Source organism: Oncorhynchus keta, unplaced genomic scaffold, assembly GCF_023373465.1.
Source record: "Oncorhynchus keta strain PuntledgeMale-10-30-2019 unplaced genomic scaffold, Oket_V2 Un_scaffold_3531_pilon_pilon, whole genome shotgun sequence".
Taxonomy (NCBI): Eukaryota; Metazoa; Chordata; class Actinopteri; order Salmoniformes; family Salmonidae; genus Oncorhynchus; species Oncorhynchus keta.
Window position 1 is genome coordinate 963,395 of NW_026290920.1, and position 26,749 is coordinate 990,143.

The 26,749-nt window shown below is 45.5% G+C and overlaps 1 pseudogene; it reads left to right on the forward strand.

Annotated features, from left to right (window-relative positions):
* Positions 1 to 9,408: 9,408 nt before the first annotated feature.
* The window catches only part of LOC127928710 (TP53-binding protein 1-like), a 37,411-nt pseudogene continuing 20,070 nt past the window's right edge, over positions 9,409 to 26,749 (forward strand).

The window sequence follows — 26,749 nt, forward strand, 5'->3', positions numbered from 1 at the left end:
ATCACAACAAAACAAGTCTACATCATAAATAAAACAATACATCAAAACAATAGTCTACATCATAAATAAAACATCACATCACAAAAGACATTGTGCAATATACACATGTTCACCACTCCACCATTACAAATGTACAATATCAAATGTACAATATTACAACAATACCATTTTAAAAATGTGTGTGTCTTTTGATCTTACTTTGACATGAAGTATGATCAGAAAAAGTTTTTTCATGGTGAAGTGAGAATTTAAATACAAAGAAAGCAATATTTGTAAACAATTAGTAAACAGGAAGCAGTGGGCCTATAGCCAGTCACTGTCTTTTCACATGGTGGCATTTGATTCACCCTAGCCTTCCTTCTTCGACACATTTACATGTGCATGGATGCTCTCCCTTATATATCTACCAAGCACACCACAGTGTGCTTTAGGTTACTCTCAGGCTGCTGTGTTTGGGAGGTGCCTGTCAGATGGTGACGTCTCCCGCAGCAGTGAGAGATGGCTGGGGTTGTTAATACTCCACGTCCCTGCTCTGGAGTAAATCTCCCTTCTCTCAGCAGGATAATGTTTGTGTCCCAAATGGTACCCTATTTAGTGTACTACTTTTAACCAGAGCCCTATGGGCCCTGGTGAAAAGTAGTGCACTATGTAGGAAATAGGTTTCCATTTGGGACACACCCTGCCAGTGTTACAGCCCTCAATGAGTCAGCACTCCTATTGATCTCACACTGAGACAGGACTGAGCCAAAGATCCTCTAAAACTGAACCTGCTGTGCTTGAGAACAAGAGTATCTACTGCCCTCTGTAGGACTAAATGAGAACCCTTTTGGATTGATTGCTTTAAAAAGATTTCTGAAGAATAAGTGTAATATTAAGTCCATTGGTTTACTAATAGACAAATCAGTACCGTAAATTAAAATATTAATGTTCATTTTCTTACATAATTTCTCTAAATGAAGTAAATGACTGTTACAATGTTGATTGGTATGCAGGATATTTCAGAATGTGGTTTAGGTTGTACACAGTTAAAGCACAGACCAAAACCAACATATTAGTGTGACAAGTTGAAATGTTTTTAAAAGAGTCCCGTAGGCCAGTAGACTCTTATCAGCTCTTAGCTTGTGAGATCAGGTTGGTTCGTACGAGGCTAGTAGGCCAGTAGACTCTTATAAGCTCTTAGCTTGTGAGATCAGGATGGTTATAAGCTCTTAGCTTGTGAGAGGCTAGTAGGCCAGTAGACTCTTATAAGCTCTTAGCTTGTGAGATCAGGATGGTTCGTACGAGGCTAGTAGGCCAGTAGACTCTTATAAGCTCTTAGCTTGTGAGATCAGGATGGTTCGTACGAGGCTAGTAGGCCAGTAGACTCTTATAAGCTCTTAGCTTGTGAGATCAGGATGGTTCGTACGAGGCTAGTAGGCCAGTAGACTCTTATAAGCTCTTAGCTTGTGAGATCAGGTTGGTTCGTACGAGGCTAGTAGGCCAGTGGTTCCCAACCTTTTTCAGTTACTGTACAACCAAATGAGTTTTGCTGTGCCAGGAGTACCCCTGAAGTACCCCGTCATGTGCATTTTACCAGTAGATCCATGGTCTCATGATACAGATTCAGATTCAGAGTGTTTAATAGTCACATGTACAGGGTTACAGGTGTGATGGCAGGGTACAGTGAATATCTTAGGCTTCGAGCTCCAACATGCAGGACTAAGTGGAATACAATAACGAACATGGTAATAAAACAACAACAATAGTAATACAAATAGCACTATATAATAATAACAACTGTAGCAGTGATGAATAAATAAATGTCCATGGGTTGGCGGCAGAGTAAAGACTGTTGAGGGGGTGTGGGGAATGACCATAGGGGGAGCAGCAGCATGATCATTGAGGGCGTGTGGGGAATGACCATAGGGGGAGCAGCAGCATGATCATTGAGGGGGTGTGGGGAATGACCATAGGGGGAGCAGCAGCATGATCATTGAGGGGGTGTGGGGAATGACCATAGGGGGAGCAGCAGCATGATCATTGAGGGGGTGTGGGGAATGACCATAGGGGGAGCAGCAGCATGATCATTGAGGGGTGTGGGGAATGACCATAGGGGGAGCAGCAGCATGGTCATTGAGGGAGTGTGGGGAATGACCATAGGGGGAGCAGCAGCATGATCATTGAGGGGTGTGGGGAATGACCATAGGGGGAGCAGCATGATCATTGGGGGGGTGTGGGGAATGACCATAGGGGGAGCAGCATGATCATTGAGGGGGTGTGGGGAACAAGTGAAAAAAATATATACAAATTATAATAACAAAATTCTAGAATATATACTGAGCAAAATGATGAATGCAACATGGTCCCATGTTTCATGAGCTGAAATAAAAAAAATATCCCAGAAATTGTCCATATGCAACAAAAAAAAGAATAGCTTATTTCTCAAAAATGTTGTGCACAAATTTGATTACATCCTTGTTAGTGAGCATTTCTCATTTGCCAAGATAATCCATCCACCTGACAGGTGTGGCATATCAAGAAGCTGATTAAACAGTATGATCATTACACAGGTGCACCTTGTCATGATGCTCCTGTACTGCCCGTGTCTGATTGATTGAAGAGGGGAGGATGGCTTGGATGGCTGGGGTCGCTGGTGATGTTCTTAGCCTTTCTGCGACACCTGGTGTTGTAGGTGTCCTGTAGGGCAGGCAGTGTGCATCCAATGGTGTGGTCGGCTACATGTATCACCCTCTGAAAAGCCTTGCGGTCCGCGGTGGTAGAGTTGCCGTACCAGACTGTGATATAGCCCGACAGTATGCTCTCGATGGTGCTCATGTAGAACACTGTGAGGATCCTCAGGGACAGGACGTATTTCTTCAGCATCCTGAGGTTGAAGATTTGCTGTCGTGCCTTCTTCACCACGGTGCCCATGCGGTTAGAGCATTTGACCTTCTCTGAGATATGTACGCCAAGGAATCTGAAGTTATTAACAGTCTCCACTGCGGACCCGTTGATGAGGATGGGGGCGTGTCCAGCCTGGTTCCTCCCGAAGTCCAGACTCAGCTCCTTTGTTCAGCTAACATTGAGGGAGAGGTTGTTTACCTGGCACCACACCGTCAGAGGGCCTACCTCCTCCCTGTTGGCTGTCTTGTCGTTGTTGGTAATCACGCCTACTACTGTTGTGTCGTCAGCGAACTTGATGATGGAGTTGGAACTGTGTGAGGACCCTCAAGTACCCCTGTGGATAGGCCAAGTGCCCCCAGGGGTCCTAGTACCCTCTGTGGATATGCCAAGTACCCCCAGGGTCCTAGTACCCTTGGTTGAGCACCCTAGATTTTACAATTTTAAAATCAGTGAATCAGACAGCCTAAATACATTGAATAAATTGGATTCTCAAATCTGAGCTATCCCAGTAGGCTACATCACATTTTCTTCTGGATTAGATATTCCATAAACCTGTACCATAAAGCTAATGACAGTACAGAAAAGTTATAGAACCAACCACAATATAGAACCAACCACAGCATTACCCTACTTGTATTATTTTAGTGCACATTTTTGTTAATGCTCACTTTGCCAAAAGTGATGAAAATATAGCCTAACATAATTACATGATCAACATTTTAGATTTATTAAAAGTAATCCCAGTCCCACAATAAATAACACACGTGTCATCCTGCACTTTTAGAAGAAACAAAGTTCCAAAAGGGGTCTTCGGCTGGCCACATAGGAGAACCCTTTTTTGTTCCAGGTAGAACCCTCTGTGGGAATGGTTCTAGATTGAACCCAAAAGGGTTATACCTAGAACCAAAAAGGGTTATTCAAAGTGTTTTCCTATGGGGACAGTCGAATACCCCTTTTAAGTTCTAGATGGCACCTTTTTTCTAAGAGTGTGCGCACCTCAGCACCTACATGCACTAATTATGCCAACATGTTAAAAATGCCATTGCATCTTTAAGTGGTAGTGTCTGTATCCACACCCTGTCTTCCTGGAAAAGAGGGGGGGCGAGAGAGAGAGATGTGAACGCAGTCGACGCGCACCGTTATTGCTGCAAAGGGGGCAATACAAATCTCATACATTCTGCTTGCAAAAGAGGAAATCAACTTTTCAGGTAAAGCAATAGTTTGTACTTTCTAGCGCCTAATACATTTTGGAGGGAAACGTGTCATCATATAGGCCTATTTGAGCATCAATGTCACTGGTTCGTGTTCAAGGACAGGTTCAGAATAGTGTCTTGCGTTTGGATTTTCGTTCTCCAGCTGCTGCGCATTTCATATTTTCGGTTCCAACTCAACTGGTCAGCTTGGCGATATGACGCGCCAACACGATGCACCGCACCGTGTACGTATGTGTCGCCTATAGCCATATGATTTCCATATCAGTGGTGCTGTGTTTAGGGTTGGGCTTGAAGAAAAGTATGCACGATCTAATGCTGTTGTTCCATTTTTTTAATTTTTAAAAATGTAAATAGTTAAATCATATTTATGTATAGGCTAGCTTATTTTTAAACATTTTGATTAAACATTTTACGCATATATTATATAGTGTTTATCAACGAAATTAGGCTATAAATAATATCAGCTCATGAGGTTGCATGCTGTCCAAGGACAACCCAAAATGTGTCATCTTCATTGCAGGGTAGGAGTGTATTATGGGTGCCTCATTAATGTGCCAAATATAGCCTACTTGTGATTGCTATTGAGTTGTACTGGCTCAAATAACCTTTCTGTGCTGCGTGTAGATACACGTTTAAACAAATCTAATCATTTGAATAAACTATCTCAGCCTAAGCTATTCATTCCCATTCTACACTAAGGGAACTGCTGTTCTTTCTCAGCTGAGGTGGTTTATGAAGACTCAGAGTGCCAGTGGGTCAACTAGACTCAAGGTTCTCTGTGTTAAGATGTAAAGACTAAAGACCTTGTTATAAATACTTATTTCAATAGTTGCCATAGCATCACTAATGGACTTGGTGTCCTCTGACAAAAAAATAAGTGAGACGTTTCAGAGTCAATTCCCTGAGGATGTGGGAATTTGTATAAAGCGTTTTCCTACATTCAAACAACAAGCCCTTTTCTGTGGCCTATCTTAGAATGAGATACAAATGTGCCTATAGCAGCATTTTAAATGGCACCCTATTCCCTGGCCATTTCAGACACAGCACATGTCTGGGTAGATGATAGTAGATTATATCGTGGAAACTATCAGTAACCGTAATGTACCATCATACATCTGATCCAATTGATTTCATTAGTCACACATAGGTAAGCAACTGCATGCTGATTACATACTTGGTTAGAGATAAATGCTAAATGTCCTGGGTCCTGATGCATGTGAAATATTTTCTAATGCCGCCCTACTTTTGTGAGGAACAGATTGTGGCGTCACCATAGAAACAGAGGGAGGTTAAAGTAGTCCTGAGTATCCATGGGACTGGTTTGAATAAACAGATAGTTCACCTATGTCATGAAATGAAATGAAGTCCATGTTAGACGACACAGCAATCCCCATTGATTTTGACTTAAATGTAAATGTTTACTTAGCCAGGGCTGCCACGGTGCCACCAGCTGCAAACGTTGGAAACCTTTACCCTAAAAAAAAAAAAAACTGGCTGAGTGAATGAACTCCAGGCATACAGGAATCCTGTTAAAATAACTTGAAATAAAATAATGAATCTATGTACACCTTATATATATCTACCTAGTGTATTATGCTCAAAATGCGTGTATGAGTTATTTCACTCAGCTCCCTTATGGAAAGACTATCCACCTTTGGTTTCACTTCTAACATGCTCATAATGGGGAGAGCCAGCAGGAATTCACTTCTAACGTGCTCATAATGGGGAGAGCCAGCAGGAATTCACTTCTAACGTGCTCATAATGGGGAGAGCCAGCAGGAATTCACTTCTAACGTGCTCATAATGGGGAGAGCCAGCAGGAATTCACTTCTAACGTGCTCATAATGGGGAGAGCCAGCAGGAATTCACTTCTAACGTGCTCATAATGGGGAGAGCCAGCAGGAATTCACTTCTAACGTGCTCATAATGGGGAGAGCCAACATGAATTCACCTCTAACATGCTCATAATGGGGAGAGCCAGCAGGAATTCACTTCTAACGTGCTCATAATGGGGAGAGCCAGCAGGAATTCACTTCTAACGTGCTCATAATGGGGAGAGCCAGCAGGAATTCACTTCTAACGTGCTCATAATGGGCTCATAATGGGGAGAGCCAGCAGGAATTCACTTCTAACGTGCTCATAATGGGGAGAGCCAGGAATTCACTTCTAACGTGCTCATAATGGGGAGGCCAGCAGGAATTCACTTCTAACGTGCTCATAATGGGGAGAGACAGCAGGAATTCACTTCTAACGTGCTCATAATGGGGAGAGACAGCAGGAATTCACTTCTAACATGCTCATAATGGGGAGAGCCAGCAGGAATTCACTTCTAACGTGCTCATAATGGGGAGAGCCAGCAGGAATTCACTTCTAACGTGCTCATAATGGGGAGAGCCAACAGGAATTCACCTCTAACATGCTCATAATGGGGAGAGCCAGCAGGAATTCACTTCTAACGTGCTCATAATGGGGAGAGCCAGCAGGAATTCACTTCTAACGTGCTCATAATGGGGAGAGCCAGCAGGAATTCACTTCTAATGTGCTCATAATGGGGAGAGCCAGCAGGAATTCACTTCTAACGTGCTCATAATGGGGAGAGCCAGCAGGAATTCACTTCTAATGTGCTCATAATGGGGAGAGCCAGCAGGAATTCACTTCTAATGTGCTCATAATGGGGAGAGCCAGCAGGAAGGAGATGAGGAAAAAGAGGCCATTTCATAGCCACCGACAGGTCTGATTGGAGTGCCATGTTATAATGATGGATTGCAGTTAGGAGGTTTTTTACCAGTGTCTCAAGCACTTCATATTCTGGGGGCAGCTCACCCCATCTATACAACTGCTATTGAACACAGCCTGTGACTAACCCTAACCTAACCCAGTGTCCAGTATCCACACATCACTCCTTCAAAGCTCCACTCTACCACATGTAGCCGATACATCAACCAAAGTTCAAATATACATTGTCAGTCATATTATATTTTTACTCCCAACAAACTGTTTATTACAAGAAAATGCAAACATCATTACAGATATTGTGTAACCTAACTCTCCAGACAGAGGATCTCTTCTTCTTCTGTTGGGTTGTAGAAGGCAGCTGTGTGCTGTTGGGAGAACGAGGGGAATGAGGGAGGCGATGGCTGACTGGGTAAACTCTGATCCGTTAACACCTTCTCTCTCATAAAAAGGTTTCCTGAGAGCCCCCTCGTCTTCCTGTCCTCCTTCCGAATGTTCCTGAGCATGCTGGTTATCTGGCGCCGGCACTTGACCCAGTCTTTACCACATTGACGCATGTCTAAACGGCGAAACTTGGTGGTGACAAACTGTCTTATGGCAGAAAGTTTGTCCGGGTCCAGTTTGTTAAGGCCCAGTGCAGGGATGCCCTTGAGATTGCTGGTGGCGAGTTCACATTGGGAGAAGACCGCGTGTAGAAGGTATTGCACTGTTGCCCTAGGCGTCTGAAACTTGTGTGCGGTTCTAATTGTGCTTGCAGGAAGACGCACATTCCACTTCATGTAGCCCAGCCAAAGCAACTCATCCCTCTCTGTGTGTGTTATGCTTCTCTGAATTTGTTTGCCTGCAACAGGTCTCCTTTGAGCTGACAGAGGAGTCTTCTGCAAAGGCTCAGCAGTGGTTTGGCTGCCAGGCAGATGGTTCGTCATTAGGTGGCTTTCTACTACGGCTTTGGCAAGCTGGATAGTTTTATCCTTGGGGACATGAATTAGCAACCTGCGAGAGACATTGGTCACTTTGTCTTGACTAGCCAAGGGGCTACAGATTTCTATTTGGACCTGTTGCTCTGCTTCCTTAATCGACATTTGATCATAGTCCACCTCACCCTTCACAAAATATTGGTCGTTGGTTTTGGCAAGCTGGATGGGTTTATCCTTGGTTACCTGACTTGGGATGGGTTTATCCTTGGTTACCCGACTTGGGGGTCTGGGGGCTACCACCCCGGTGAGTGACATTGTGTTGACTATCTGGATGGGTTTATGCTGAGCTAACAGACATGGTCGCCTGGTGGCCTTCATAATGTTGCTATGCTGGGTAGGTTTATCCTGGGAGACATGGGTCACTTTGTCCTGACTAGCCAACGGGCTACAAAGTTCTATTTGGACCTGTTGTTCCTCTTCCTTAATCAACACTTGATCATAGTCCCCCTCAACCTTCACAGGACAAAGCTCCTCAACCTTCACAGAACATGACCCCTCAACCTCCATAAGACATGGCTCCTCAACCATCCCAGTACATTGTTGGTTCATACCATTTGGTTTAGCCATGCTTGGCACTTCTCTCACGGTATGCATTTGATTGTCTCTGTCTGTAAAGGTGTCAACAAAGAGAGAGGATTGAGATGTGTTATCTTTGTAAAAGTCTCTCTCCGCCCTGAGATTGACAGCTTCGACTTGCAGAGCATCATGCCTGGACTGCAAATCATTTAAGGACTTCCTCAGGACCTCACACGATACACAGGTGCCCAGGTCCTGCTCTTCAGTTTCTTCTGTGGTGTCAGCATAACTGTCCCTCAGGTCAGCACCTCCAACCTCACTAAGGTCAAGGCACTTCTTCTTCTTCACTGCCCTGTCATAGCTCTGCAGGTTTCCTTTCCCTTCTGTCTGAGCTGTGTTCGGACTCAAGGCATCGTCCTCTGGGCGAAGGAAGAGGGATGGGGCAAAGTCAGGGTGGTCCGGATGTAGGTTTGGTTTTTCTGAAATATGAACTCAAATTAGATTTCAGTCTCTTCAGACAGACACTTAAATTATTGCACTGGAAATGTGGTGTTCTATGCAGTTGCCTGTGTGAACTGTCTGACAGTTTACGGTACATCACTTCCTTCATGAAAACTCTGTAGCTTGCTAGCTCTTTGTCGGGAAGCCAACCACTGTCATAGGGAATGCATCAAATTGACTGGCCAGCAGATCGACCAGCTTGCTTACAGCTGCACTAGGGTCAGACAGGCTTGTTTAGATTAGAAATGGCTTGTATAATGTACCTCAATCCAGGGATGGAAAATGAGTTGTTCTCCGAATTGTCCCATTATCCCAACTGTTACACCGAGAAGTTTGAGCTGCTATTTTTTTTTTGCATTTGTTCAATCTTCTAGGTGTAACAGTTGGGATAATGGGCCAATTCGGAGAACAACGCATTTCTCATCCCTGGATTGAGGTATGTTTTCCATGCCACACCTCACCCCCCTCAATTGTCTTAATCTACACCGGAAGCCTGTCCTATCCTAGCGCAGCTGTAAGCAAGCAGGTAGGATCTGTTGGCTACGAACTGCCCATCAACATACTTAAAACAAAGTGCCTCCCACAAATGCGAGAGGAGGTAGTCGGGTGCCAGTCGTTTCCCATTTGGAGTACCAATTTACCACCCAAACGGGAAGACAGATCTGGTTCGGGGTTTTCAATCTTTACCATTTTTATCCAAGTTTTCCTTTGACTTTGAGCAATTTCGTTCTCTCCAGTAGGGAATCGGAAAAACCCTAACCCTCCTCCTTTCCGATATTGGGCCTTGCACCCCCAAACACAACATTACATTGTGAAGGTCCGTAGCTAGGTGTTCAATTCTGGTGAACGACGTTAACTAACTAGTATTAGATAGTTAGCTAAGCTGTCGTATGTTTATGCCAAATATTTCCCCTGTGAATGCGTTTGCGGGTTTCCGATTTCGAAGTTCTGCTGCCAGAACAGCCTTGTTTACAAATGTTACGATTTCGTGAAATATAGCTAGCTGTAGAGTATGACGCTAGTAGTTTTGCTGTTTTATGTTTTACTCAGCAAGCTTCTCAAACCGCGTCTTCAAACTGTTTTGGTATGACGACAGAGCCAGAAGCGTCACAGATCAATCATAACCATCCTTCTGTGTAGTTTTCCGGCGAAAGGGGGATGGGCTAATGAAAAGATTGGGCTAGTTGTTGGACCACCAAGGTAACTAGCTATGCCAAAAGGACACCGTCTCAAATTGTGGTTGCAATCGTAATTCGTAATTTTTTAGCAGACTAGCTAGCTAAGTGAATAAATATTATACATGGCTGTTTTTTTTATGGACTAACTAGTGTGCTCAACGTTTTGCTCTCAGTCATGTGCTGTGCTCTCACTTCCTAAACGTAGCTAGGCTAACGGTAGCTAGCTTGTTAGACTAGCAAATTCTGTTATGGTCTTCTAACTAGCTATTTATCGGAAAGAGGACTGTAAGTCCATGGCACCAGACGGATCGATGCAGTTGTATTATATTGATCATGTTTACCTAACACTCGGGCAGTTCTTCCTATAATATCTGCGTTCGCTCTTTGTTTTGGCGCAGCAGCTACGCTACCTGCTGTCCTTGCATGCCATAACCCGATGGATCCTAGCGGAAGTGACCTGGATTCGAGTCTGCCCCATGCAGAGAACCCGTGCCTGATCGTGGAGGACTCCCAGCCCGACAGTGCGGCACTGGAGGACGACCCGGACAGTAGCTACCGCGCCTTGCTCGCCCGCCGCTTGTCCAGCCTGCAGCCTGCCACCTCCCACAGCCCTGTACTGGTGAGTAGCACCGTGTAGAGACAGCGGGAGGTAACGAGTGAAGATGGGCTTGAACCAGCAACTGTGGTTACAGTTACAGTGAACCTCCTGTGCTAAAATGATCCATGTCTACTGGCAGGAGTAGTACCGTAGATGAAGAGAGAGAGCCATAACGTTAGATTAAAATATCTCTAGGATATATATGACTGGGGGCTTGGGAGGTTGCCCATCTGTAGAATTACTTTGCCCTACTTGCACCAATGTCACTTGATGTATCCATAATGGTCATTTCTGACTGCAGCGTGGGTATCGGGAGAGTAGCCCCCGAGGACAGCCAGCCAGAGCAGGGCTTGAACCAGCGACTCGGAGGGCAAGTACGCTAACGTTGCATCCTGTAACATAAAGGTCTAGAGATCTTTTTGAGAGGCGGTAATATGCTTTTCAGTCATACAGGGAGGGGAGACAATAGGGGTATTGTTTTGTCAGTTCCTCCTAGCCTGGTACCAGATCAGTTTGTGTTTTTGCCCACTCCATTGTCAAGCAAGAGAGCAGAAATAGACTCACCAAGACGAAGTTCCTCCTGCTACCTTAGTTTGTTGTCCGATGACCTCAATGGAACTTTGGGGCGTATCAACTTAGGTTGTGACATGACATTACTTACCTCTATAAGTCTTTACAACTGATCTAGGACTGGTTTTGTTGTGAAGCTCATATTCATTAATGTTAGAAGTGTGGGGATAACAGATCGCAAGTCAATTGTCAAAAGCAAAAAATATCACTTGGCTCAATTTGAATCCATTTTAAGATGCATCCCTCCATCCTACCTGCCATGGAGTCAATACTGACACAATTGGATAGGTGACAGCAGGGTTTTCATCAGATAATCCAGTCATGTCAGATCAGTACTTGTCCTACTTCATGGGAAGGAGTGATGCCTGTTGTTCTAATATGAACAGGGCCACTGAATCCAGCCTTCTCTCTCCCCAGGAGCTGATGTCCTCTCCGGCAGGAAACCGATACTCCGAGACAGACAGCCAATCAGAGAGGGTCCAGAACAACAATCACAATGGGCCAGGTTGGTCTCTCAAACTTTGACCACAAAGGACAGAGATTGGATACCTGGGGCCGTATGCATAAGGCATCTCAGAGAACGAGTGCTGATCTAGGATCAGTTCCCCCTCTCCATGTAATCATATTCACTGGGATCTAAAAGACCAAAGATCCTAAATCAGCACTCCTACTCTGATACGTTTGATACATATGACACCTCACCATTTGAAGCTGTGTTTCTCTGTATGTGACTGCTGTGATGAGTATCCTTGCCTGGGACCTGAAGAGTTGCATTGGGTTTTTAGTGGGATAATGCACTCATGGTGTGCAGGAAACTCGTGTTCGAGTACATAGATTTGGAACATTTAATCACTCCTATAGCAAACTAATATACCCTCAGAAACACTAAAAGTCCAGGCTGCTAAGTTAAGGGCACAGAAAATATTAAGTGTGAAATGTAAACTCTGGTTTCAACCATTGCAGCCATTATCAGAGTAATACCAATCATATAGCCTATTGATAGCGCTGGTAACATTGAAAGCAGTTGATAGCATTTGTCTCCCCATAGCAGACATTGTATTCTGTCTTAAACCTATTGAATGTATTTTCTTTAGTCAACCAGGAGGAAAGTCAAGTCCTAGAAGTTTGCTCCAATACAAGGAGGTAGGTACTAGGATAACATTGTCACCAAGATGCAGTGAATTGAAGTGTTTGTAAGATCATTGAGACAGCCAGCTGAGATGTTTGAGAAGTATGCTGCATTCCAAATGGACCCTGGCCCCTGTCTACTACCTAGACACTACTGTAGATCTGAGATGATTGGATAGGTGGACGCAATATGGTGACATTTCCACCTAACCAATCAGAAGGCAAGATGACTCTATTACGCTTATATCTTTCCAATAATCTCCAATCTACAGAGGTAGCTAGGTGGTAGGGGCAGGCTATGGGTCGGTTTGGAATTCAGCAATAGTCTGCTTTACGTTGACCTCTTGATCCCTGAAACCATCAGGTGTGCTACAGAAGACATGGCCACGGAGTCTGGGGCGGACTCCACTACACAATGCGCCCAGCCTGAAGGTATGAGCAGTTTTTAACAGAGAAAGAAATAACCATCTGAGACATGTCTCTGAGATAATATACTGTAGCTGTGTAAGTTTTGAAATGCTCCATCAATGCTCTTGTTGGAAACATTATTTTTAGGCTGTGCCACTTTTTCGTCATCACCAGGTCAGTATTGCATTTCATGATTTTGAGCTGTGCATGTTTATGTTGTGTATATTTTAGGGGGAGTGTCCAAGTTAGATTTTCTGGAGCTTTCTGAGAGCCAGGGTCCGGGTGACGTGGTGGGGAACAGTCAGGAGGAGGAGGGCCCTACTGCTGCCCAGACAGACAGCCAGAGACACAACCAGCCAGGTAACAATACTAACTTCTCTTTACTTCTCTTGAGTCCATGGTCGTGTTTAGTAGGTGGAAAACCATTTTAAACGGGGAGAAACAGGGTGGTACTACCTGGGTTGTATTCATTAGGCAACAAACTGAACTTCTGAAGAAAACGGAAAGGAACTACCTGAACTTGTCCTGTAAGAAATTAGATTTTATTTCATTTTCTGTTGCAAAATGTTTTGCTACAGTGTGCCTAATGAATATGACCCTGAACATGTTCATGAAGAATAAGAACACGGACACATTTTTATTTTACATTGCAAAATGTTTTGCTGCAGTGAATTGGACCCAGTTGAAATGTTGACCAAACTGAAACATATTTTGTTGACTTGTCATTGTTTTATTGTCCACAGGTGAACAGAAGAACATAACCAGGGGCTTGCCTTCAGGCAGTCAGGACAGAAAATCCAAGAGGTGAGAATATCCATATCCAGGATGCGTACCTACAAGATCATATTTAGTCATAAAGCCTCTGTGTACCACATGGGCTCGAGAGTCATGCTTTAAAGGTCCAGTGCAGTCCAAAATATGATTTCCTGTGTTTTACATACATTTCATCATTGTCTGGTTTGAATAATACTGAAATTGCGAAAATTATGATGCCCTTTTAGCGTAAGAGTTGTTTGAAAAGGCCGCCTGAATATTCTGCCTGTTTTGGTGGGATGAAGTTTTCACCTGCCTGGTGACATCACCAGGCGGTTAATTAGTTAATAGACCAATAAGAGTTCCAAACCTCTACCATTAACAGCTAGTTTTCAGTTTTCCCCTCCCAGACAGTCCTAGCTGGGAAATAGCTTTTTTCTAAAAAGCTATTTTTGTTTCTTTGACCATTTTAATTGAAAACATTCACAGTAAGATACTTAATTGTTACCCAGAAATGATTTGATATTCAGATCAAAACGGCTGCATTGGGCCTTTTAATAAGAAGGGCTGAATCTGAACATGAAAAGTGCACACCTTAATTGGAAGATTCACATGAATCACACATTGATGTTAGTGGGACATTGGTAGTCATTTTATAAAGCTAGGATTCGGCCCCAAAATGATCGATCCATACCTCAAAGATTAACACATGCTAGTTCTGTTGCTCAATCCCAAATCGACTCCTAGACAATATCTTATGCACCTGTGGAGCTCTGGGAAGATTTGATAGATGTAAGCAATATGGTAATGAGTCTAACTTGCCCAATAGGCTAGGTGGAATGTTCACCATATTGCTTTACACATCAACTTCTCTCAGATCTCCAGAAGTAAATAAAAGGTCTAAGTGTTGATTTGGAATTGTGCATTAGTTAAATAAAGTGTCTGGTTCTTGCCCCAGGTCGGAGGTGAGCTCTAGCAGCTCGTCGGAGCCCCTGGGTCGTGCCGGCCGGGAACTGAGTGTCCAGGCTTTGCTCCACTCCCAGGGCCTGCAGGCCTCCGAGGACCAAGATCCCAAAGGGGACGACTCTGAGCTGCTGTCCTCTCAGGAGGACCTCTTCGACACTGACAAGACAGGTGGGCCGTCCATCTATCCACCCATCCAAACTATCTGTCTGTGTTATAGACATATACTGCCAGGGCTTACAGCACTTCTCCAGTTTGGGCAGCTCTTGTTGGAAGAGGTTAAAACAAGTGTTGTCTGTTGTTCACAAAACAATTTGAAGGCGAGCAGTCACAACAGTTATCAACAGTTGACATGAACAATTGATCACAAAATTAACAGATGATAATGGAGTTCCCTCTCTCTCTGTAGGCACAGGGGTGGACAGCACAATGTCAGAGGCAGAGAACCAAGGCGTGCCCACCCTGACCCCTGCCCACACCCTGCGTCTGCTGCACCTCTCTGGGCAGGGCACCCTGGTGCAGGAGAGCCTCTCCCAGTAAGACCTCTCTCGCCTCAACACTATACTGCACACTCCCACTGAGTTGCAGGGATGCAAACTAGTCACCTTTCGGTGAAATTCGCCGTTTTGAAGCCAAAATAGGTGACCTACATGATTCGTGTAGATCAGATGAGAAACGTTTGGGGGGGGGGGGGTTGGATCACTACTGGCTGTAACGATCGAGTGATGCGCGTTTGGAGCAATACTGTCTGTATCCAAGGCTCAGCAGATCGTTTACATAACAATAGAATGCAGCGCAGCACGCGACTGAAGAAAGAGGAGACAAACAATTTACTAGTTACAGCATCAGCGCGCGCTCTGGAAAGGCAGCGCGCCAGTTACAGCAGCGCGCCCCCTGAACGAGAAAGAAGAGAGGTACGTTAGGCGAGAAGCCTGACCACGGAGACTGGGTGAGAAGGTGATGAAGCGTATTTCATGAGCTGTAACCGGAAAACAACTGGCATTTGGAAAGTTTGAGGTGAGGGAGAGAGTGTGGTGGAATAAGTATTAGTATTGTTATGTATCTTGCTAGCTGGATCGAATTATCTGTTAGCTAGTGTTACCTTTCTTGCCTCCCTCCAGACCGTAGTCTAGCTCCAAGGCCAGAGCAATGTATGGATGCTCTGGGGTAATTCTCACATTTGGGGATCTTATCCTCTGCTAATGACGTGTTAGCCTGGAATTCCACTGAAGTAATTAGCTTTTATTAAAACGTGTACATCATTTGAGGTAGTCCGAATGACAAAATAAAATAGTGGGCAAACGGAGCAAAACAGTCCGGCTACATCCCCGTCACACACAATTGCATTCAAAACCGAAAGTTAACTTACTACGTTACCCATAATGCACGTCTGTGTTTTAAAGCTCTACCCCTACTTTACCAACACTAGCCAGAGAAATATTGAGCAACATTAGTCAACTGATCTGATCAAGCAATTGAGTTTATGGTGTGAAAATGAGCTTGCTAATAAAGTCAGACAGCTAACGTTAGCTAGCTAACATTAGTAACCTAACCAATTCGCTATAGTATCAACTGATATTCGACTCCTTGCCGTTCCTCAAATTATAACGCGTTAGTTGCTTACTGGACCCTGGAAATCTGTGTGAAATGTTAACTAATGTTTCCCCTCTACAATATGTGGTTAATTTTTCCCTCTCACTTTTCCTGGCACATTGTAGAACAGATGTCCACAGGCAGAAAGTGTACAATGTAACACTATTCAGTGTAGCCCAAAGATATTGTTTTTGTTGTGTTGAACTTGACAGTAACACGTGTGTGAGTGAGGGAGGATTATATATATTTTTTACTCAGTGAAAGTTATTTTTGCACACGTAACCTTGTGCACTTGATCACTTGATCGATGTATATATTGGCCACTATAATAGAGCAAAAATAAAATGAAACGAACGGGAATTATATTTCTACTTGAAGAATATTTTTTCCCAAGTGCAATATTTATACTGATCATGTAGATCATATTATTTGTTGTTTTTAATTAGTTAAAACCTGCCTTTCCCCCTGACAGGGATTTTTTTTGCATGTTTTCAGTGCAAATAAAAAGTGTCACCTTTTTGGGCCCATCACGAGTTTGCATCCCTGGAGTAGTTGCCCTGTTGTTTGCCCTGGGTTGTGTTCAGTAGGACAATAGGAAAATCTGTGTTCCAATTGGTCAAGTTGAGGTAGTATTTACCATTTCAAAACATTTTGTCCCTACTGAACATAGCCAGCGATTATTTTTTTTGTCCTCATCAGAGGAAGAATGATTGTTGCATTCATCTTTGCCTTCCCTTCCTATAGAAACTCTGAGTTTGTAGCACCCACCCAGGAAAACTTGAGCCAAACACCTTTCATCGTCCCCAATTCACCGACAGGACAAGAAAATGACCTGGGTAACTAAACTTTATTTTATCCAGTTGACATGTCAGTTGTTTTAGTTTCTATTCTGAAAAATAGAACTCAGTGATAGACTTCTGGTAACCCCGCAGGTGCCGACGAACCAATGGACACTTCTATGCCTCCGGAGGCCCAATCGGATGGTAAGGAGGAGGAGCCAATGGACATGGACCCAGCTCCTAAGTCACACCCCTCGGCATCCACCCCAGTATCCCAGAATTCCCAGGTTTTGTGTTGGAGAGGACCCTCTCTCTGCCTACCCAGCCTGAGTTCTCTCATGTACGTATCTTTAATCCATTGACCAGATAGTGGGGGAAAAATAGATTCAGTTAGCACTGAACTCAATGGCCGTGTCCGGTTATCCGTTTTTGCGTATTAAATAGTAGGCTGTTTGGGAATGTGAAAAATATCATGTTTTATAGTATGAGTCATTTCGAAAATGTAGTTTGCTTTAAATGCCTGGATGTCATACGCATGGCTTTTCATGTAGTAGGAACTCAGACCAATGTGTGTTTGACAACAGCTGATAATCATGTAAGGGTTTGGGCTGTACCAAAATGAAAGCATGGTGGGGAACAACCAAATTGTGCATTAGATGACGTCTTCTCAGTATGGATGAGCCTAGTATTATTTTTTGACATTTTAGTCATTTAGCAGACGCTCTTGTCCAGAGTGACATACAGTTAGTGGATTCATCTTAAGATAGCTAGGTGGAACAACCACATGTCATAAGTACATGTTTCCTCAAAGTCTGACACACAGTATGTTGCTTACGGCGTATGTTTTTACTAAACAGTTTGCTCTAAATAGTATGATTATATACTTTTAGAAAGTATTAGGCAAGAATGAAGTCTTTACATTTTTCTGTACACAACTTTCACCTTTGAATGTAACTATATCTATATATTTTTTTTATTGAAATTTTAGTGGTTTAGCAGACACACTTGTCCAGAGTGACTCACAGTATTGAGTGCATACATTTTCCTACTATTATTTTCTCCTACTAGTCCCCTCGTGGCAATTGAACCCACAACCCTGGCGTTGCAAGTGCCGTGCTCTACCAACTGAGCCACATGGTACCACATAAATGGAGACCAGGGATCTACCCTTATCTCTCTTTATTCTTCCCTTATTATGGATTATGTTGCTTTATTATGATGATCAAGAATCTCATTATTCAATCAGGTTAAGTCCTATAGGTTCATAAAACACCAATTTAGTTTCTTCTTTTTTCCCTTTCCAAAGGATGTATTTGTCCCAACCCAGAGCCAAGAGGCTGGAAGCAGTAGCATAGCTCCACAAGAGACGCACAGCAGGAAAGTGACATCATCATCCCAACCCACAGCACTGGATTCAAGCTCACCCAAGATGGCCGCTGCACCCGCCCAGTCCAAAGCACCCACAACAACTGACCGAGAACACTCTGTGACTGATTCTTTCCAACTGGAGCTGTCTGTGAATACTCAGAGCTGTAGTCTGGCCCAGCAGGCTTCCATGCAGGCTGGGGGGAAGGATGTCGAGGAGGACAGTCAGGCTACACAGATAGAAGAAGGTCTGGACGGACGCCTACGGATAGACACCAGTGACTCTGTGATTTCACGTAACAGCCAGAAGAGGGAAAGTAACGGGGTCCCCTCTGACCCAAAAACACCTGCTATTTTGCCTAAAGTTCCTCAGGTGCCTGACTTACTGAAGACTAGTGGGGAAAGTACCAGGAGAGAGGAATGTAACACTTCACAGAAGTCTGACACGCACAAACAGACAACCTTGAATGTACGCAACATGAATATAGGCGACGATGGTATCAATGTGACCAAAACAGAGAGTTCTCAGAAGCAGGATGCCAAGGCCTCTTCCCCCTCTCCTTCCTCCCAACAGAAGCTTGAAACCATAGACTTATTCACCCCTAGCAGCTGTGTGCAGGAGACGCCTTCTTCCTCGAATAGCGCTGCCTGTAGTTTAGCCTCCCTGTCTCAGTCTCAATCCCAGTCTGTTTTCCCACAGATGTCTCACGTGGGATCAGTGAAGGCTCTCTCTCCGAGTCCAGGTGTTTGTGTAGACTCCATAAGAGATGGAGGAGGAAGGAGAGACATAGGAGAAGCAGGAGGAGGGGAAGCCCGACGAGCTCACAGAAAAACAGGGACCCGTCTAAATCCATACAGTCTTTATCGCAGGAGCGTGGAGGCACTGCTACCAACAGCCCAAAGGAGAAAAACAAAGCAGATGAAGAAGGGATGGAGGAGGGGGAGAGAAGCAGCACGACAGCACGTTGGGGCCTGAGGGCTCAGGCCTCTATCTGTCTCTCTCTCAGAGCCAGGTGCTTTCTCCAGAGCCCATGGAGGAAGAAGAGGAGGAAAAATAGGGAAGTTCCCTGTCTCGCACTCCAGGAGCGAGGGAGGAGTAGGAGAGGAGGAGAGCTGCAGCAGCATCATTGTGCTGGAGGAGAGTGAGAAGGGCTCCCAGCTACTGGAGAAGGAAGTGAAGTCGCCGTCTAACATGGCCACGTCTCAGCCAGTGGCAAGCCGGCGGGGGTCAGTGTCGTCCAATGGCACAGGGTCACAGCTAAAGGACACCCAGCTGGTACCAATCGGACTCACCCAGGCTGATAAGGAAGGGTCTAGGGAAGCAGAGGGGCTCGAGACAAGAGCCTCAGTGACAGCTCTGGAGGTGAGAGGCCTAGATGCCTGTGGAGATATCAGGTGACTCAATAGCATTTCCTTGATTCCTTGTGTCCTCCTCTTTCTTTCCTTCTCAAAACACATTGTAGGAAAAGATCAGAGGGGAGGAACCTCAGATCTTCTTCCTCACCTCCAATGTGTTTTGAGGCGCGAGGACACAAGGAAACGATGAAAGACTATTAAGAATCCATGAAGTAGATAGAAGTTTGTTTTTGTCCAATATATTGTGTGTAGACCGAGGTTGGGGGATGGGGTGGGTCACCAGGGGTATGTTTGGGATGGGGGGCCCATCAGGGGTATGTTTGGGATGGGGGGGAACACCAGGGGTATATTTGGGATGGGGGGGAAGTATGTCTGAGGGGTATGGGGGAACACCAGGGGTATGTTTGGGATGAGGTGGAACACCAGGGGTATGTTTGGGATGGGGGTGGGGAACACCAGGGGTATGTTTGGGATGGGGGGGCCAAGAGTATGTCTGATGGGGAATACCAGGGGTATGTTTGGGATGAGGTGGAACACCAGGGGTATGTTTGGGATGGGGTGGGGTGGGAACACCAGGGGTATGTTTGGGATGAGGTGGGCACACCAGGGGTATGTTTGGGATGGGGTGGGAACACCAGGGGTATGTTTGGGATGGGGTGGGAACACCCGGGGTATGTTTGGGATGAGGTGGCACACCAGGGGTATGTTTGGGATGGGGTGGGAACACCAGGGGTATGTTTGGGATGGGGTGGGAACACCCGGGGTATGTTTGGGATGGGGTGGGAACACCAGGGGTATGTTTAGGATGGGGTGGGGTGGGAAAACCAGGGGTATGTTTGGGATGGGGGTGGGGGGCGCGAGGAGTATGTTTGGGATGGGGGGGGTGGGGGGCGCGAGGGTATGTCTGATGGGGGGGGGGAACACCAGGGGTATGTTTGGGATGAGGTGGAACACCAGGGGTATGTTTGGGATGGGGTGGAACACCAGGGGTATGTTTGGGATGGGGTGGGGGGAACACCAGGGGTATGTTTGGGATGGGGTGGGGGGGAACACCAGGGGTATGTTTGGGATGGGGGGGGGGGGGCACCAGGGGTATGTCAGGGGCATGGGATGGGGGGTTTGGGGGGAACACCAGGGGTATGTTTGGGATGAGGTGGGAACACCAGGGGTATGGGGGATGGGGGGGAACACCAGGGGTATGTTTGGGATGAGGTGGGAACACCAGGGGTATGTTTGGGATGGGGTGGGAACACCAGGGGTATGTTTGGGATGGGGTGGGGTGGGAACACCAGGGTATGTTTGGATTTGGGATGGGATGGGGTGGGAACACCAGGGGTATGTTTGGGATGGGTGGGGTGGGAACACCAGGGGTATGTTTGGGATGGGGTGGGGTGGGAACACCAGGGGTATGTTTGGGATGGGGTGAGGTGGAACACCAGGGGTATGTTTGGGATGGGGTGGGGTGGGAACACCAGGGGTATGTTTTGGGATGAGGTGGAACACCAGGGTATGTTTGGGATGGGGTGGGAACACCAGGGGTATGTTTGGGATGGGGTGGGAAACAGGGGTATGTTTGGGATGGGGGAACACCAGGGGTATGTTTGGGATGGGGTGGGGTGGAACACCAGGGGTATGTTTGGGATGGGGTGGGGGAACACCAGGGGGTATGTTTGGGATGGGGTGGGGTGGGAACACCAGGGGTATGTTTGGGATGAGGTGGAACACCAGGGGTATGTTTGGGATGGGGTGGGGGTGGGAACACCAGGGGTATGTTTGGGATGGGGTGGGGTGGGAACACCAGGGGTATGTTTGGGATGAGGTGGAACACCAGGGGTATGTTTGGGATGGGGTGGGGTGGGAACACCAGGGTATGTTTGGGATGGGGTGGGGTGGGAACACCAGGGTATGTTTGGGATGAGGTGGAACACCAGGGGTATGTTTGGGATGGGGTGGGGTGGGAACACCAGGGGTATGTTTGGGATGAGGTGGAACACCAGGGGTATGTTTGGGATGAGGATGTTTGGTGGGAACACCAGGGGTATGTTTGGGATGGGGTGGGGTGGGAACACCAGGGGTATGTTTGGGATGGGGTGGGGGGGAACACCAGGGGGTATGTTTGGGATGGGGTGGGGAAACACCAGGGGTATGTTTGGGATGGGGTGGGGGTGGGAACACCAGGGGGTTTATGTTTGGGATGGGGTGGGGGGAACACCAGGGGTATGTTTTAATTTATTTATTTTTTATTTATTTCACCTTTATTTAACCAGGTAGGCTAGTTGAGAACAAGTTCTCATTTACAACTGCGACCTGGGCAGTGTGAACAGACAACACAGAGTTACACATGGAGTAAACAATTAACAAGTCAATAACACAGAAGGAAAAAAGTCTATATACATTGTGTGCAAAAGGCATGAGGAGGTAGGCGAATAATTACCATTTTTGCAGATTAACACTGGAGTGATAAATGTACAGGTAGAGATACAGGTGTGCAAAAGAGAAGAAAAGTAAAAAATATAAACAGTATGGGGATGAGGTAGGTAAATTGGGTGGGCTATTTACCGATAGACTATGTGCAGCGATCGGTTAGCTGCTCAGATAGCAGATGTTTGAAGTTGGTGAGGGAGATAAGTCTCCAACTTAAGTGATTTTTGCAATTCGTTCCAGTCACAGGCAGCAGAGAACTGGAACGAAATGCGGCCAAATGAGGTGTTGGCTTTATGGATGATCAGTGAGATACACCTGCTGGAGCGCGTGCTACGGGTGGGTGGGTGTTGCCATCGTGACCAGTGAACTGAGATAAGCCGGAGCTTTACATAGCATAGACTTGTAGATGACCTGGAGCCAGTGGGTCTGGCGATGAATATGTAGCGAGGGCCAGCCGACTAGAGCATACAAGTCGCAGTGGTGGGTGGTATAAGGTGCTTTAGTAACAAAACGGATGGCACTGTGATAAACTGTATCCAGTTTGCTGAGTAGAGTATTGGAAGCTATTTTGTAGATGACATCGCCGAAGTCGGATCGGTAGGATAGTCAGTTTTACTAGGGTAAGTTTGGCGGCGTGAGTGAAGGAGGCTTTGTTGCGGAATAGAAAGCCGACTCTAGATTTGATTTTAGTATCCAGGAGGAAGGCATGGAAGGGGTGGTGGGGAACACCAGGGGTATGTTTAGGATGGGGTGGTGGGGAACATCAGGGGTATGTTTAGGATGGGGTGGTGGGGAACACCAGGGGTATGTTTAGGATGGGGTGGTGGGGAACACCAGGGGTATGTTTAGGATGGGGTGGTGGGGAACACCAGGGGTATGTTTTCGATGGGGTGGTGAGGAACACTAGGGGTATGTATGGGGTGGGGTAGATCGCAAATGTGTATTTTTTTTCTTATTGATTTAACAGCTTTTGAAGTGATTCAATAAATAAGTAGACCCCCCCATGTGCTTGCTTGCTGACCACTGATAGCTGAAAGATTTGATAGATTTTCATCTAGTTGCTTTCATGTGTCCTAGTCCCTTCAGATCAGTGGCCATGAAGGGAAGGCGGTGATAAAAGATTCAGCCAACTCTATTGAATTCAAAGTGTTTTGTCCCTGCAGTAAATCCATTGGGCTGCCAGGGCTATATAAGCCTGTCGTCATTTCAGTCTGTTCAGAGATCGTAATGGTTTTGTTTGTATTAATATTTGTCCTCTGCAGAGATTCCATTCCACTTCACTCTCCCCAAAGAAGGCGAGCTGATTGGCCCTCGTGTGAGTGCCACTCCCCCTCTGATCAGCCAGTTGAAGCAGACACCAAGACACAGCACTCCGATTGGTGGGTTCCTCCCCCTCAAGAAATACTATCAACTGGCTCTCTCCATAGCCAGCTTTACCATGTGAACTGAAGCAAAGTATTCTAACCACCAACCTATATAGTCTCACACATCACTTCACACTCACTCTCTATCCCACACACACACACACTCACTCGCCCTCATACATCAACACACACTCACCCTCTCTCTCCGATTCACCCACTCAGGTACACACACACACACACATACTCTCTCTTTGTCGCACCCACCCCCTTTACACAAACAGTTGTTCTCCCAGTCACCTCACCTCATCATTCCAATATCATGGTTCGCTAGTAGGATCCCCCAGAGAGGCTCTAATCTGAGCCAGATTACATCGTGGTGGTCGTCGGCTCTTTTTGTTTTCCTCAGACATGACTTCCTTCTCTGAGAAGTCCGCGGCGGTGGGTGATGTTTCCACGGAGACGGTGATGGCGACCAGTGAAATCACGGCAGGGGAGAGTGGCGAGGACACGGCCGACGGGGCTGATGGGAAACTGAGTTTGCGGATGAAGCTGGTGACCCCTGTGGAGGAGAGCAGCTCAGAACACTTCAGCCTGCAGAGTAAGAGCTGTTATAGGCCGATTGTTAATGTGTTATTACCACATTCAAAGAACAGAAATAGGACAGCACTCCGGTAAATAAACTTAAATTGACATTTGTATTGCCGCACAAACGTTTTGGGTATGAGCCCTTCAGCGTGCAAGGCAATGGCAATCAATGTCACAACAAGACCACACAGGTGGGTGTAATTCTAAATTGCCAGTCAGTACTGGCCCAGTGGAGATCCCAGCATAGGGAGCTGTGGGGGAAACATGACAATCAAATAAAGATCCACAATACAAAGACATTATGGTGTCATTACCTAAGTGTTTGGCCTGTTTAGAATCTACAAAAGACAAGATAAATAGCATTCCTCATTAAGGCCTGCTGGGTTACCATGTAATTACCAATGGAATAGGAATTATAGCTGTTTATATTCCAATGCCTGCTTATAAATGTGATATGACCATGTATGTGACCTATTTGTTTGCCTGTGGATGTTCAAGACATCTGTATGTTATTTTCTTGTGAATCTGTGTGTTGATACCATGGAGGGACAAGGGACTATCTTTCAGATGGTACGGTGGTCCATAGAAAATGCAAACAGCATTAACCAATATCCAACAACTGTGTACATGGAATTAAAAGGGTTTCATATGACTACTGAAGTGTATCCATTGATGTATAGAAATGTGACATCTGCTGACTCTCACACCTTTACTGCAAGAATAGACGTCTCCAGTTTGTTTATTTATTTTGTTCAACCCCCAAAACACCAAATTAAACACTTTTCTTTTCCTCCCAGAGCCACCGCAATCAGACGAGGAAGGCTCTGTCTCCAAGGTTACCACCGTTGTCAAGGCTGTAACCAGGTAACCCGCTTTGGTTTCTATGCAAGGCAGCCCGATTTCAGGCTTTTTCCCCTGCCTGGGATTTGACTGTGTCCCAAATGGATTTTTACATCTCATTATCACGATTCAGCTTCATTTAATATTATTTTGTTTACATTTTAGTCATTTAGCAGACACTCTTATCCAGAGCCACTTACAGTAGTGTGTGTGCATACATTTTCATACTTTTTTTCATGCTGGGATGCCTTTTTGTTCACAACTCTGTACCCCAAATAAGAGCACTGTTGAGAATAATGTGTATATATACAAAGATGCTTAATACAGTATGTTACAACCGTCAGTGAATGATCATGGCTGACATTTGCATGTATTTGCATATATTTAAATGTATTTACGTATACATGTATTACCTGACTTTGTCAGGTCATTTGGTTTCCATGGTTTGTATCAAATCAAACCAAAGTTTGTCACGTGCGTCGAATACAACAGGTGTTACAGTGAAATGCTTACTTACAGGCTTTAACCAATAGTGCAAAAAAGGTGTTAGGTGAACAATAGGTAGGTAAATAAATAAAACAACATTAAAACAATAGTAAAAAGACAGGTTATATACAGTAGCGAGGCCATAAAAGTAGCGAGGCTACATACAGACACCGGTTAGTCAGGCTGATTGAGGTAGTATGTCCATATGGTTAAAGTGACTATGCATATATGATGAACAGAGAGTAGCAGTAGTGTAAAACGGGTTGGTGGGTGGCGGGACACAATGCAGATAGCCCGGTTAGCCAATGTGCAGGAGCACTGGTTGGTCGGCCCAATTGAGGTAGTAGGTACATGAATATATACAGTGGGGCAAAAAAGTATTCAGTCAGCCACCAATTGTGCAAGTTCTCCCACTTAAAAAGATGAGAGGCCTGTAATTTTCATTATAGGTACACTTCAACTATGACAGACAAATTGAGAAAAAAAATCCAGAAAATCACATTGTATGATTTTTAATTCATTAATTTGCAAATCATGGTGGAAAATAAGTATCTGACCTCCCTATAGGCTATCTTGTCGGTGTTCACTGTTGTGTTGTTGCTGTTGTGCAAACTTAATGATGGTGTTGAGTCGTGCCTGGCCATGCAGTCGTGGGTGAACAGGTAGTACAGGAGGGGACTGAGCACGCACCCCTGTGGAACTCCAGTGTTGAGGATCAGCGTGGCAGATGTGTTGCTACCTACCCTCACCACCTGGGGGTGTCCCGTCAGGAAGTCCAGGATCCAGTTGCAGAGGGAGGTGTTTCGTCCCAGGATCCTTAGCCTAGTGATGAGCTTTTAGGGTACTATGGTGTTGAATGCTGAGCTGTAGTCAATGAATAGCATTCTCACATAAGTGTTCCTTTTGTCCAGGTGGGAAAGGGCAGTGTGGAGTGCAATAGAGATTGTATCATCTGTGGATCTGTTTGGGCGGTATGCAAATTGGAGTGGGTCTAAAGTTTCTGGGATAATGGTGTTGGTGAGTCATTACCAACCTTTCAAAGCACTTTGTGGCTACGGACGTGAGTGCTACGGGTCTGTAGTCGTTTAGGCAGGTTGCCTTTGTGATCTTGGGCTCAGGGACTATAGTGGTCTGCTTGAAACATGTTTGTATTACAGACTCAATCAGGGACATGTTGAAAATGTTAGTGAAGACACCTGCCAGTTGATCAGCACATGCCATGAGCACATGTCCTGGTAAACCATCTGGCCCCGCAGTCTTGTGTATGTTGACCTGTTTAAAGGTCTTACTCATGTCGGCTACGGAGAGCGTGATCACACAGTCGTCCGGAACAGCTGATGCTCTCATGCATGGCCTCAGTGTTGCATGCCTTGAAGCGAGCATAGAAGTGATTTAGCTTGTCTGGTAGGCTTGTGTCACTGGGCAGCTCGCAGCTGTGCTTCCCTTTGTAGTCTGTAATAGTTTGCAAGCCCTGCCATATAAGACGATTGTCGGAGCCGGTGTAGTATGATTCAATCTTAGCCCTGTATTGACGC